The sequence below is a fragment of the Marmota flaviventris genome, chromosome 1 (assembly GCF_047511675.1).
Source record: "Marmota flaviventris isolate mMarFla1 chromosome 1, mMarFla1.hap1, whole genome shotgun sequence".
Lineage (NCBI taxonomy): Eukaryota > Metazoa > Chordata > Mammalia > Rodentia > Sciuridae > Marmota > Marmota flaviventris.
In genome coordinates, this window is record NC_092498.1 from 68,161,905 (window position 1) to 68,174,078 (window position 12,174).

Here is a 12,174-nt window from a genome sequence, read left to right on the forward strand (position 1 = left end):
AGAATCTCTATTTTTTAATATTTGCTAAGAGTTGCTTATTATCTATTTTAAGGAAGGATCAGAAGTGCTGCTAAGAAGAAAGTATATTCTCCCATTGAAGATTGGAATATTCTGTATATGTTAAGTCTAAATTATTGATTGTATTATTGAGTTCTACAGTTTGGTTGTTCAGCTTTTGTTTGGAAGATCTGTCTTATATTGAAAGAGGTGTGTTAAAGTCACCCAAAATTATTGTGTTGTAGTCTATTTGACTCTTAAACTTGAGAAGAGTTTGTTTGATGAATGTAGATGCTCCATTGTTTAGGGCATATATATTTATAATTGTTAAGTCTTGTTGGTGTATGGTTCCCTTGAGCAGTATGTAGTGTCCTTTTTTATCCTTTGTGATTGACTTTAGTTTGAAGTTTATTTGATATGAGGATAGAAACACCTGCTTGCTTTTGCAGTCTATGTGAGTGGTGTGATTTTTCCCAACCCTTCACCTTCAGTCTGTGGATGTCTTTTCCTATGAGATGAGTCTCTTGGAGGCAGCATATTGTTGGGTCTTTTTTTTAGTTTTATTGATTTAATTTTTTAAAATATGACATTGGAATGCATTACAATCTTATAGTACAATTTTTCATCTTTGGATATAAAGTATGCTCACACCAATTCATGCCTTTATACATGTACATTTTTGCATTACAATTCTTATTTACCACAATTTTTCATATCTGTTTATAAAGCATGTTGACGCCCAATTCAAATCTTCATATATGTATTTTGGATGATGTCCATCACATTGCACCATCCTTGCTAATCTTCTACTCCCTTTCTTTCCCTCCCACCCCTCTTCCCTACCTAGAACTCATTTAATCTCCCCATGCTCCCCCTCCCTACCCGACTATGAGTTAGCCTCCTTATATCAGCATTTGGTTTTGGGGGATTGTCTAACTTCAATTAGCATTATCTTCTCCAACTCCATCCATTTACCTGCAAATGCCATGATTTTATTCTCTTTTAATGCTGAGTAAAATTCTATTGTGTATATATGCCACATATTTTTTACCCACTCGTCCACTGAAGTGCATCTTGGTTGTCTCCACAGCTAAGCTGTTGTGAATTGTGCTGCTATAAATATTGATGTGGCTGTGTCCCTGTAGTATGCTGTTTTTAAGTCCTTTGGAAATAGACCAAGGAGAGTGACAGCTGGGTCAAAGGGTGGTTCCATTCCCAGTTTTTCAATATTGGCTGCACCAATTTGCAGTCCCAATAGCAATGTATGAGTGTACCTTTTTTCCCACATCCTTGCCAATACTTATTGTTGTTCGTCTTCATAATAGCTGTCATTCTGACTGGAGTGAGATGATATCTTAGAGTAGTTTTGATTTGCATTTCTCTGATTGCTAAAGATGATGAGCATTTTTTCACATATTTGATTGATTGTATATCCTCTTCTGAGAAGAGTCTGTTCAGGTCCTTGGCCCAATTGTTGATTGGGTTATTTGATTTTTTTCGGTGTTTAGCTTTTTGAGTTCTTTATATACCCTAGAGATTAATGGTCTATATCATGTGTGAGGAGTAAAAATTTGCTCCCAGGATGTAGGCTCTCTGTTCACCTCACCTCTATATTCACCTGTTTCTTTTGCTGAGAAGAAGCTTTTTAGTTTGATTCCATCCCACTTATTTATTCTTGGTTTTAATTCTTGCACTATAGGAGTCTTTTTAAGGAAGCTGGTGCCTAATCCCACATGATGGATATTAGGGCCTACTTTTTCTTCAATTAGTCACAGAGTCTCTGGTTTAATGCCTAGGTCCTTGATCCATTTTGAGTTAAGTTTTGTGCATGGTGAGAGACAGGAGTTTAATTTCATTTTGTTGCGTATGGATTTCCAGTTTTCGCAGCACCATTTGTTGAAGATGCTATCTTTTCTCCAGTGAATGTTTTTGGCATCTTTGTCTAATACAAGATAATTGTAATTTTGTGGGTTAGGCTCTGTGTCCTCTATTCTGTAACATTGGTCTACCAGTCTATAACATTCAGGGTTATTTTTGATACACGATTTGTATGCCTAGCCATTTTTGTTTATTTTTAGTATTTAAGGTAACTTGGCTTCTCCTCTGAATAGATTTCCCTTTAATGTATTCCCTCCCTCTGCTGATTTTCATTGTTGTTTTCATTTCTTCTTCATGGAATATTTTGCTGAGGATGTTCTGTAGTTCAGGCTTTCTAGTTGTAAGTTCTTTTGTTTATCAGGTAAAGTTTTTATTTATTTCATTATCAAATCTTAGTTTTGCTGGATATAAGATTCTTGGTTGGCATCCATTTTCATTCAGAGCTTGGTATATTCTGTTCCAGGATCTCCTGGCTTTGAGGGTCTGGGTTGAAAAATCTGCTGAGATACAAATTGCTCTCCTACTATATGTGATCTGATTCCTCTCTCGTGGCCTTTAATATTCTATCCTTATTCTGTATGGTAGGCATTTTCATTATAATGTGCTCTGGTGTAGATCTGCTATAATTTTGAACATTTTGTGTTCTGTAAGTCTCTTGTATTGTGTTTGGTTTTTCAATTTTCTGATATTATCTCATTGAAGAGATTGTGCATTCCTTTGGTTTGAAAGTCTGTGTCTTCCCCTATCCCAATAACTCTTAGATTTGGCCTTTTGATGCTGTCCCACAATTCCTGGATGTTCTGTTCATGGTCTCTAACTATCTTCACTGTGTGATCAACTTTATTTTCCAGATTGTGTACTTTGTCTTCATTATTTGATGTTCTTTCTTCTAAGTGATCTAGTCTGTTGGTTGTGCTTTCTATTGAGTTGTTTGATTTATTGTATCCTTCATTTCAAGGATTTCTGACTGTTTTTTTTTTTCAGAGTCTCTCTGTCTTGATCTTTTGCTACCTGTATTTGCTATCTTATCTCTTTGTTGGAGTAATCATATTTTGCCTATATTTGCTCATTTATGTTATTCTTTAATTCACATATCATTTTAATTATGAATACTCTGAACTCCTTCTCTGACATTTCAACAACTTCCCTATCCATAGATTCTATTATTATAGTGTCCTGGTTTGTTTGGGGCACATTCATCCCTTGTTTTTTCATGTTGTCTATGTGTCTTCCTTTCTTGCAATGTGCATCTGAGAAATCACAATTTTTTCTCTATATTTTTGTAGTACCTGTACCTCACCTTGATGTTGGGCTTCCATACCCTGCTGGTGTCCCTCAATGGATGCCACTGTATCTGAGGTTGGTGGTGATAATAGCAGAGGTAACTTGAGATAATAGTCAAGGTGCCCCACAATGGAATTAATATTTTACAGAAAAGGTGCTGCAAGAGTGGGCCCTGTCTGTTATCAAAAATTTAGGGGCTACTGTGTGGGGAAGGCTATGGCAATGACTGAAATGTCCCAAGATGGAAGTGGATTAGGCTCCCAGGTGGAGGTGAACTTGGACCTACCCTGGACCAGATGTGGGCTTGGACTGAAGGAGTGGTCCTGTGCCAGAGGCTAGGCTCTGGTGGGGAAGTAGACCTGGGCCTACTGTGAGCCTGGGTCCCACAAGGGCTGGTGTGGGTAGTTTCTACTTTTAGTGTTTTCTTTTCTTTTTTTTTTTGTTGTTGTTTATATATATATATATATATATATATATATATATATATATATATATATATATATATATGGTCTTGTTAAGTTCTTCAGACTGGCCTTGAACTTGCAACCCTCCAGTCTCAGATTCCTGAGTTGCTGGGATTTCAGGCATGTGCCACCACACCAGGAAAAAAAAAAAAACCTAAACTCTTCTTTTTATTCTTTAATTGTAGTGTAGTTTCTAAAACATTCTACTCAATTTCTATTTTTCAACATGCCTACAAAATCCATTTTTAGTTTAGATTATGGAGCAAAACAAGATTGGTGAGCTTACTAATTATTGAAAATGTATTCCTAAAATTTTAATATGTGTTTCATTTTGAAGTTAGTTACAAGACATTTAAATTTGATCCCAATGTAAATTTATCTACAAACACTCTTTGGTTACATCCTAGGTATTCATCCTACAGGATCATATCAAGCCAAATAAATTAATATAGGTGTACAGTATGTCTCTGTAATTTTGTCACACGTATAGATCTATGAAACTACTTTTGCAATCAGGATGCAAAATTATTCCATTACCACAACTAGCACCTTCCATCTACCATTTCTAACCATTGAAATCACTAATGGATTCTTATCTCAGGATTTTTGTCCTTTGAGGAATGTTATGTAATTAGAATCATACAATTTGTGATTGGTTTAACTCAGCATTATACCCCTGAGATCCATACAAGGTAATGCTTGTATCATAGTTTGTTTTATGTTATTCTTAAGTAGCATTTCATGGTACAGATGTACCATAGTTGGATAACCAACTAACAAACTATTTAGTTGTTTCCACTTTGGGGCTATAACAAATAAAGCAGGTACATTATGTATATACATTTTTATCCATAAACAAGTTTTTATTTTTCTGGGAGAGTTTCCTGAAGTTCAAGTAACTGTTGAGTTGTATGTTTACTTTTTCAAAAGACTCCCAATCTATTTCAGGAATAGCTGTATCATTTTAAATTTCAATCAGCAGTACATGAGAAATCAAGTTTTTCTAACTAGCATTTGGTATTGTTGCTTTAATTTTCATTGTAGCTATAATAGGTATGTGGTAATACAATATTATGATCTACAGCTAGAGGAATGAGAAGTTGTGCTCAATTTGTGTGCAATACCTCAAAATTCTACTGTCATGTATAATGAATTAGATAAAATTTTAAAATGTGATCTTAAAAAAATTGGATTTACATTTTCCTAATGGTTAGTTGCATTGAACATATTTTTATTCAATTACTTGGTATCCATACCACTTTTTGGTGAAAATTTTCTTCCTGTTTTTTTTTTTTTTTTGCCTATTTTTTATTATAAAGAATATTAAACTCCCAGATCTATAATGTCATCAAAGCCAGTATGTTTTATTGTGATAAACATAAAGAGAGAGAATACATATAAGCAAAATAATACCCTATTAGTTGTTGAATATGAAGCCTTTTAACTCCATATTATGTCATGATGCTCTTTGTAGCCTATCATAGGCTACAATATATCATATCTCCCTTTCTGATAGCTTATATTATTAAAAATATTCCATATGCACTCAAGTTCCTTTTTAATGGATTTATGCTATCTGTCCTGTAAACTGAAGCAATAGGTTTTCTTGTTCTAAAGACTTGGAATTGTTAAAGAATGTGAATATATTACATTTTCATTAAAAAATGCAATAATGGGCTCTTTCACTGATAATAAGTACATAAATGGTAATAGACACTATATGGTTCTTCCAAGATCCCCCCGTAGGGTTAATTCTTGAAAGCTTGCAGCCATGTTAGGTATAAAAATATGCAATTTTGGGGCAGGTTTACCATGCCATTTCTTGCAGAAAACTACATACCATTCAAAAAAGCTGTTATTGTTCCAACTGGCCAGCATGAGAAGGAATATATCCCCACGTGACATATAGTAGCTGTGCAGGCAGAACTGCCTGTTAACAGTGTGGTGCTGTCAGCTCTATGAAGTCAAAAGGCCCACATTGTTACACCATCCATCAATGTTTCATCCATTTTTTTTTTTTTTTGAAATAACATGATTTTATTTATGGCTCAATAAAACTCTATTGTTTATAAATACTACATTTTCTTTATCCATTGATGGACACCTAGGCTGGTTCCTCAGTTTGTCTATTGTGCTGCTACAAACATGGGTATGCATACATTGCTGTAGTATAATGACTTTAATTCTTTAGGATAAATACCAAGGAGTGATATATCTGAGTCACATAGTAGTTCCATGCCTAATCTTTTGAGTAAACTCCATATTGATTTCCATAGTAGTTGCACTAACTTAAAATCCCACCAAAAATGTATAAGTATTCATTTCTCTCCACATCCTCCTCAGCATTTATTATTGTTTGTATTCATGCTAACTGCCACGCTGAATGGAGTAAAATGAAATTTCACAGTAGTTTTGATTTGCATTTCCTTAATTCCTAATGATGCTCAAGATTTTTTCATTTATTTGTTGGCCATTTGTATTTTTCCTTTTGAAAAGTATATGTTCAATTTATCCGTCCATTTATTAATTGGATATTTGTTTGGGGGGTGTTAAGATTTTTGACCTCTGAATTAATCCTCTGTCAGAAGAGTACCTAGCAAAGATTTTAACCCATTCTGTAGGTTCTTTCTACACATTGGTAATTTTTTCCTTTTCTGTGCAGAAGCTTTTTAATTTGATGCCATTTCATTTATTAACTCCTAGTATTATTTCTTGAGTTTTAGGGATTCTACTAAGGAAGTTGTTGTCTGTTGGAATTGTTAACTCTACATATTTTTTTCTGGCATTGCATAGTTTCTGGTCTAATTCCTAGGTCTTAGATCCATTTTGAGTTGAATTTTGTTTGGGATGAGAGAGAAGGATGTAGTCTCATTCTTCTGCATATGAATAACTAGTTTTCTTAGCACTATTGGTTAAAAAGTCTGTCTTGTCAAAAGGTGCTTTTGGCACCATTGTCAAGGATTAAATGACTGTAGATGTGTGAGTTTATATCTGTGACTTCTATTCTGTACCACTGGTCTCTGTATCTATTTTGATGTCAGTACCATCCAGTTTTTGCTACTATTGAACTCTAGTAAAATTTGAAGTCAGGTATTTTGATATCTCCAGCTTAGAATTGCTTTGGCTATTCTAGTTCTTTTATTGTTCCCCATTGTTGAACTAATTTTTCTTGTTCTGTGAAGAATGTCATTGGTATTTTGATGGGGATTGCATTGAATTTGTATATTGCTTTTGGTAATATGGTCATTTTAACAATATTAATTCTGCCTAACCATGAACATCAGAGGCATTTCTGTTTTCTTGTGTATTCTTCATTTTCTTTGTAAAGGTCTTTCACCTCCTTGCTTAGGTTTATTCCTATTTTAATTTTTTTGAGGCTTTTGGGGATGGAATTGTTTTTATTTCTTTCTCAGCAGCTTCATTGTTGGTACATAGGAAAGCTATTGATTTTGGATCTTGTAAACATAGGATTGTATCACTTGCCAACAATGATAATTTGACGTTGCTGCATTCCTACTGTTATACCTTTTATTTCCTTCTCTTGCCTAATAGATCTGGAAAGAATGTAATACTATATTTAATAGCAGTGGTGAGAGTAGAGTAGACATTCATGTTTTATTTCAGGTTTTCCTCAGTCACTATGATGTTGGCTTTGGGTTTTTTGTATGTAGACTTTATGAAATTAAAGTAGGTTTCTTCTGCCCCTAGTTTCTTCAGTATTTTTATCATGCATGATTTTGTTGAAGGCCTTCTCTGTATCTACTGATGACTAATTTTGTTCTTAATTCTGTTTGTGCTGATTTGCATATGTTAAATGATCCTTCCATTCCTGGGATAAATTTATTAGGTCAACGTGTTGAATATGATTTGCTAATATTTGATTAAGGACTTTTACATCTAGATTCATTAGGGATATTGGTATGAGTGTGATACTAACTTCATAGAAAGAGTGAATTTTGAAGTCTTCCATCCGTATTTCCAAAGAGGTTTTATACTCATAAATAGATCTTATTATTTCTATGAGATTTCCATGAAGCAATGCTTAAATATTAGTTAATCGGGCAGCACATAAAGGTCAAGAACTGAAGTCATCTTTCTTAACTAGGGGGACACTCTGGTTGGATGAAAAGTGGCCTCATTTATTATGGTTGAATCTGTATAGCATTCAGATCATGATCTATCTTGTTTTAGGGAAGTGGAAATCAATTGAACAGCCTTTACTATTCAAAATCTACTGCTATCAAATTTATAAGATGTTCACAGGTCTGTATTTGGTACATTTTCATTATTATAGTTTCTACAAAGGGCAACCTGGTTTACATTAGGCATTTACTTCAAGAGAATTTTTGCTATCAATAGGTGACATGCAATCATCATAAAATAAAGAAAACTATAATTAAGGAATTAAGAATTTTCAGTTTCCATCCTATTTATAAAACAAAGAAAGAAAAGGTTTAATGTATTAGCATGGTTAAGATGAGGAAACAGAAAATCACAAGAACTAACCATAGAAGTGGAAATTATCTCAGAAAAATATACCAATTTTTCTTTAAGTTAAACTAGAATTTCAACTTTAGTAAAAGGCATGCACTAACTTAGATGTTTTTATACCTCTGTTTTCATGGAGCTTGAGAAGAATCCTGAACATTTTCAAATCAATAGGATCAATTCCCCTGCTAGGTTCCTCCAGTCAGTGATAGAAATAGACAAGAAAATAAGCCCAATTTTATGAGTTTCTGTAAGCACTGTAATAATGATAATATGAATAGATAATGCACTATTTCTAAAAACCACTTGAAGCTTTTTATAAAAATAAATTGTACCCATGCTTTTCAAGTAAGTTGAATTCATGTTTTTAGGTTTGAATGTGTTGCAAATATACTATATCTCTGTAACATATGATCACATATCTGATGTAAATTCTACCACCATTGAATTTTTAATGAAATCATTACTTGGAAAATTAATTTTGATTAATCAATATTTTTCAAGATTAGAAGGCATATCTTAATTATTTTGTATTTCTGTAGCTATTTCAGTTCTACCTTCCAATTTTTATTATAACTTCTTTGAGGGCAGGAGTTTCTTCCATCCCCTACGGCATCAAGAAAGTTATCTTAAACGTAGTCAAATATTAATTTAATTAAATGTTGAATCCTTCTCTTTGAAAATCTAAAAAGAGACATTTAATTATTTCATAGTCCCTTTTAATACTTTATGTGAAAAATGGAAATGGCAACATTTCATTATATAGAAATATAAAACTGAACCAATATTTGTACTAAGGTACATCATAGATATCAGAGTATGGACATACATTCTGTTAGTTTTCTTGTTTTATGACGTATAGACCCTATTTACCAAATGGAAATCTACTCAACCCAAAGGACTTTCACCTTACAAATTTAAAAAATGTAATATCAAGTCGTATATTGATTATCATTTGTGCTTAGAAAGATCATGTTAAAAGTGTTCAAAGAAAAAGTTTTATACAATAATTGATAGAGAATACTTTTAATTAAATATTTCCCTGGGAAAGAAGGGTTGCTATATCATAAATCAAGACAGAATCGATTCTGCTTAGCAAAAATTCAGTCCCAAGTTACACAAAAGTTAATATTGTATTAATTATATCTCCCAAATTCCAATTAACTCAAGTTTTCTCTGACTAGGTCAATTCAACCCTAAGAGTGCTCCAGTAATCTTAGAGTTTTTGAAGGATAGGGAAAAGATGAGACCATAAAACAGTGTTATTCTCCACTTGAAACACACCTCAAATTTTATTATACACTGAACTACAACATATGATTCTATTACTAGATCAAAGGGAAATATTAGATTGAACTAGATGAAATAGCTAATATCTACTACTTTTATAGATATAAAATTTAATATTCTGGCCTCATATTGGCTTTATATATTTGTTTTAAAACATATAAAGGGGATTTGGAATTATGTTAATCAGCTTCTGTCACTGTGACCAAAATACTTCACAAGAACAACTTAGAGGAGGAAAAGTTGATTTGGGGCTCATGGTTTTCATGATTGGCTGACAACAAATGCTGACACCTGGCATGAGGCAGAGCATCATGCAGAAGGACATGGAGAAAGAAAGCTGCTCACCTTCTGACAGCCAGGAAACAGTCCCCAAGAGAATGCCTCCAGTGACCTACTTCCTTCAGTTACCATGCAGTATTTCATTCAAATTAATTCATTAATGAAGCTACAGCTTTTAGAGTCTCATCTTTTTACCTCAAAACCTTGCTGCATTATCTATCACCTGAGGTTTTTTTTTGGTCGGTATGCTTTCCAGATACTGGAGTCAATGCAAAGTGTAATCTCTCTCCAAATAATCAGTATGATCAGCAGTGATGAGAATTTATCAATTGGTCAGATGCCCAAAGTAATTTTATTTTATTTTTTTTTTAGTATTGAACTGCTACAATAGTTAAAAGAAATACGCAATAATGTTTAAATAGGGTTCACTTTTACTACATGAAATTGGGGGATTGAAATCAGGGGCACTAAACCACTGAGCCACATCTCAGCCCTTTATGTATTTTATTTAGAGACTGGGTCTCACTGAGTTGCTTAGCATCTTGCTTTTTCTGAGGCTGGCTTTGAATATGTGATCCTCCTGCGCCACTGAGATTATAGGTGTGTGCCACCACACACAGCTTGAAATTTGATCTTTTAATTCAGTAAATTATTTTTTTGTTGTTATTTCAGTGACTTTTAATGGAGCTAGCTCAATGTCTGGTAATTTTGTAATGGGTTGTAACAGAAATCAATTCTGTAATATTCAACTGTTCATTCATTCCACAGATATTCACTTAAAGGTTCCTACATTATAGGAACTGTTCTAGGTTCAGGAGTGACCTCATTTGTGAAACTGACAGCATGTTGGCACTATGAGGTTACTGATAAGGTATAATGTCATACTCTGCAATAATATACCCTCTGAGAATCTGACCACATTTTCCCTGCTCCACAACTCTCTGTGTGGAAAAAAACATGGAAGTTTCTTAGGTGAACTATTACAATAATAGCCTAATGTCTTTCTGTAGTTCACAAAAGACAGTCAAAATAATGAAAAACTTTTTTTAATAACCTAAATATTTCCCCCTATTTATTACCTTCAATTCAAGGAGTAACACTTGCTCTCTCCCTGACTTCATTCACCATTAATCTGCCATTCCTTACTGCATCCATTTCTCCAGATGTCCTGCTGTTCTCCAAACATCCTATATCAATATATTTGCAGTTATTCCTCCCTCTTCCTTGAACACACTCTTTCCAGATATACATAGAATCTAATCCCTCATTTCCTGCTGAATTCAATGTGATAGTACTGGGAATCCTTTCCTGATTACTTTATATAAAATAATTAGATATCAAATATTCAGCACCTCCCTTACAATGCTAAATTTTCCTTTATATTTAAGGCAAGCAAACATGAAAACTATTATGTACTTCAACTTGGATTTTTATAGAGGAAACAGTTATTAATATATTGCAACAAATTGTGAATGCAGTTTGATGTCAATATTTATTTCTTTCTCTGGGTGTCTGAGTTTTTTTTATTCAGAATTTATAAGGAACCATCACCTTTCCTCTTGCTTCCAGATGCTATTCATCTGGAGTCATTTAATCTTGTTAACTTTTTCATGAGCTTATAAATTTTTATGTTTTATTACTGTTCTTATATTGTTATTTGCAGAATTTTGCATAAGCAACTATTTCAAGTTCATTTTGAGTACACTATTCAATTTATTTTTGTAGTGGTATGTTTTTCCAATGAATTATGCAAAATTCTGCTGTTTTCTGTTCAATAATAACAAACATCTGTTACATATCAGACGCTGTCCAAATATTGGTGATACCTACATTAATACAAACAGCCAACCATCAAATTATTGAGAATTAAGGAATTTATAAATATATTTTAAAACAATCACACAAACATTAAATGTCATGGCTGATCTCAACAAAGTATGTAAACACCTCCGACGCCATAAACAAAAGTAAATTTGAAAGCAGGGAGATAAGCAGATGCCATGGAAGAGATATTAAAGAAACTTAGAGAATCATAATGGTCAGTAACTCATTCCATGGCATCCCTTTAAGAAGTCTTGTTACTCTGTTTAACAACAGAATATGAATGAAATAATAGCATATTTTCCATACCAAGATGAACAACTGTCCACTGTCTTCTCTTTTACTCTGTCTCCTATGTGGCTCGTAGTAAAGAATGCCAAATTGTCAGAGTCACATAAGCAAAGAAGTTTGAATTCTAAAGTTGATGTTTGGAGAAGTAGCCAGGAATTAGATACTGCATTAGTAAAATTATATCAAGCACCCAAAATTTTGGGATTTACCAGTTATAACAGAATGTTTTGTTCACGTCAGATAATCCTGAAATTTATACTTTGAGGTTGTGTTCTTCTATACAAAAAAAAAAAAAAAAAACATGTGGCAATGACTTATGATAGTGATTAGTAATTTTTTTTTTTTTGTTCAAAGATCAGCTTATAAATATTTTAGGTTTGAA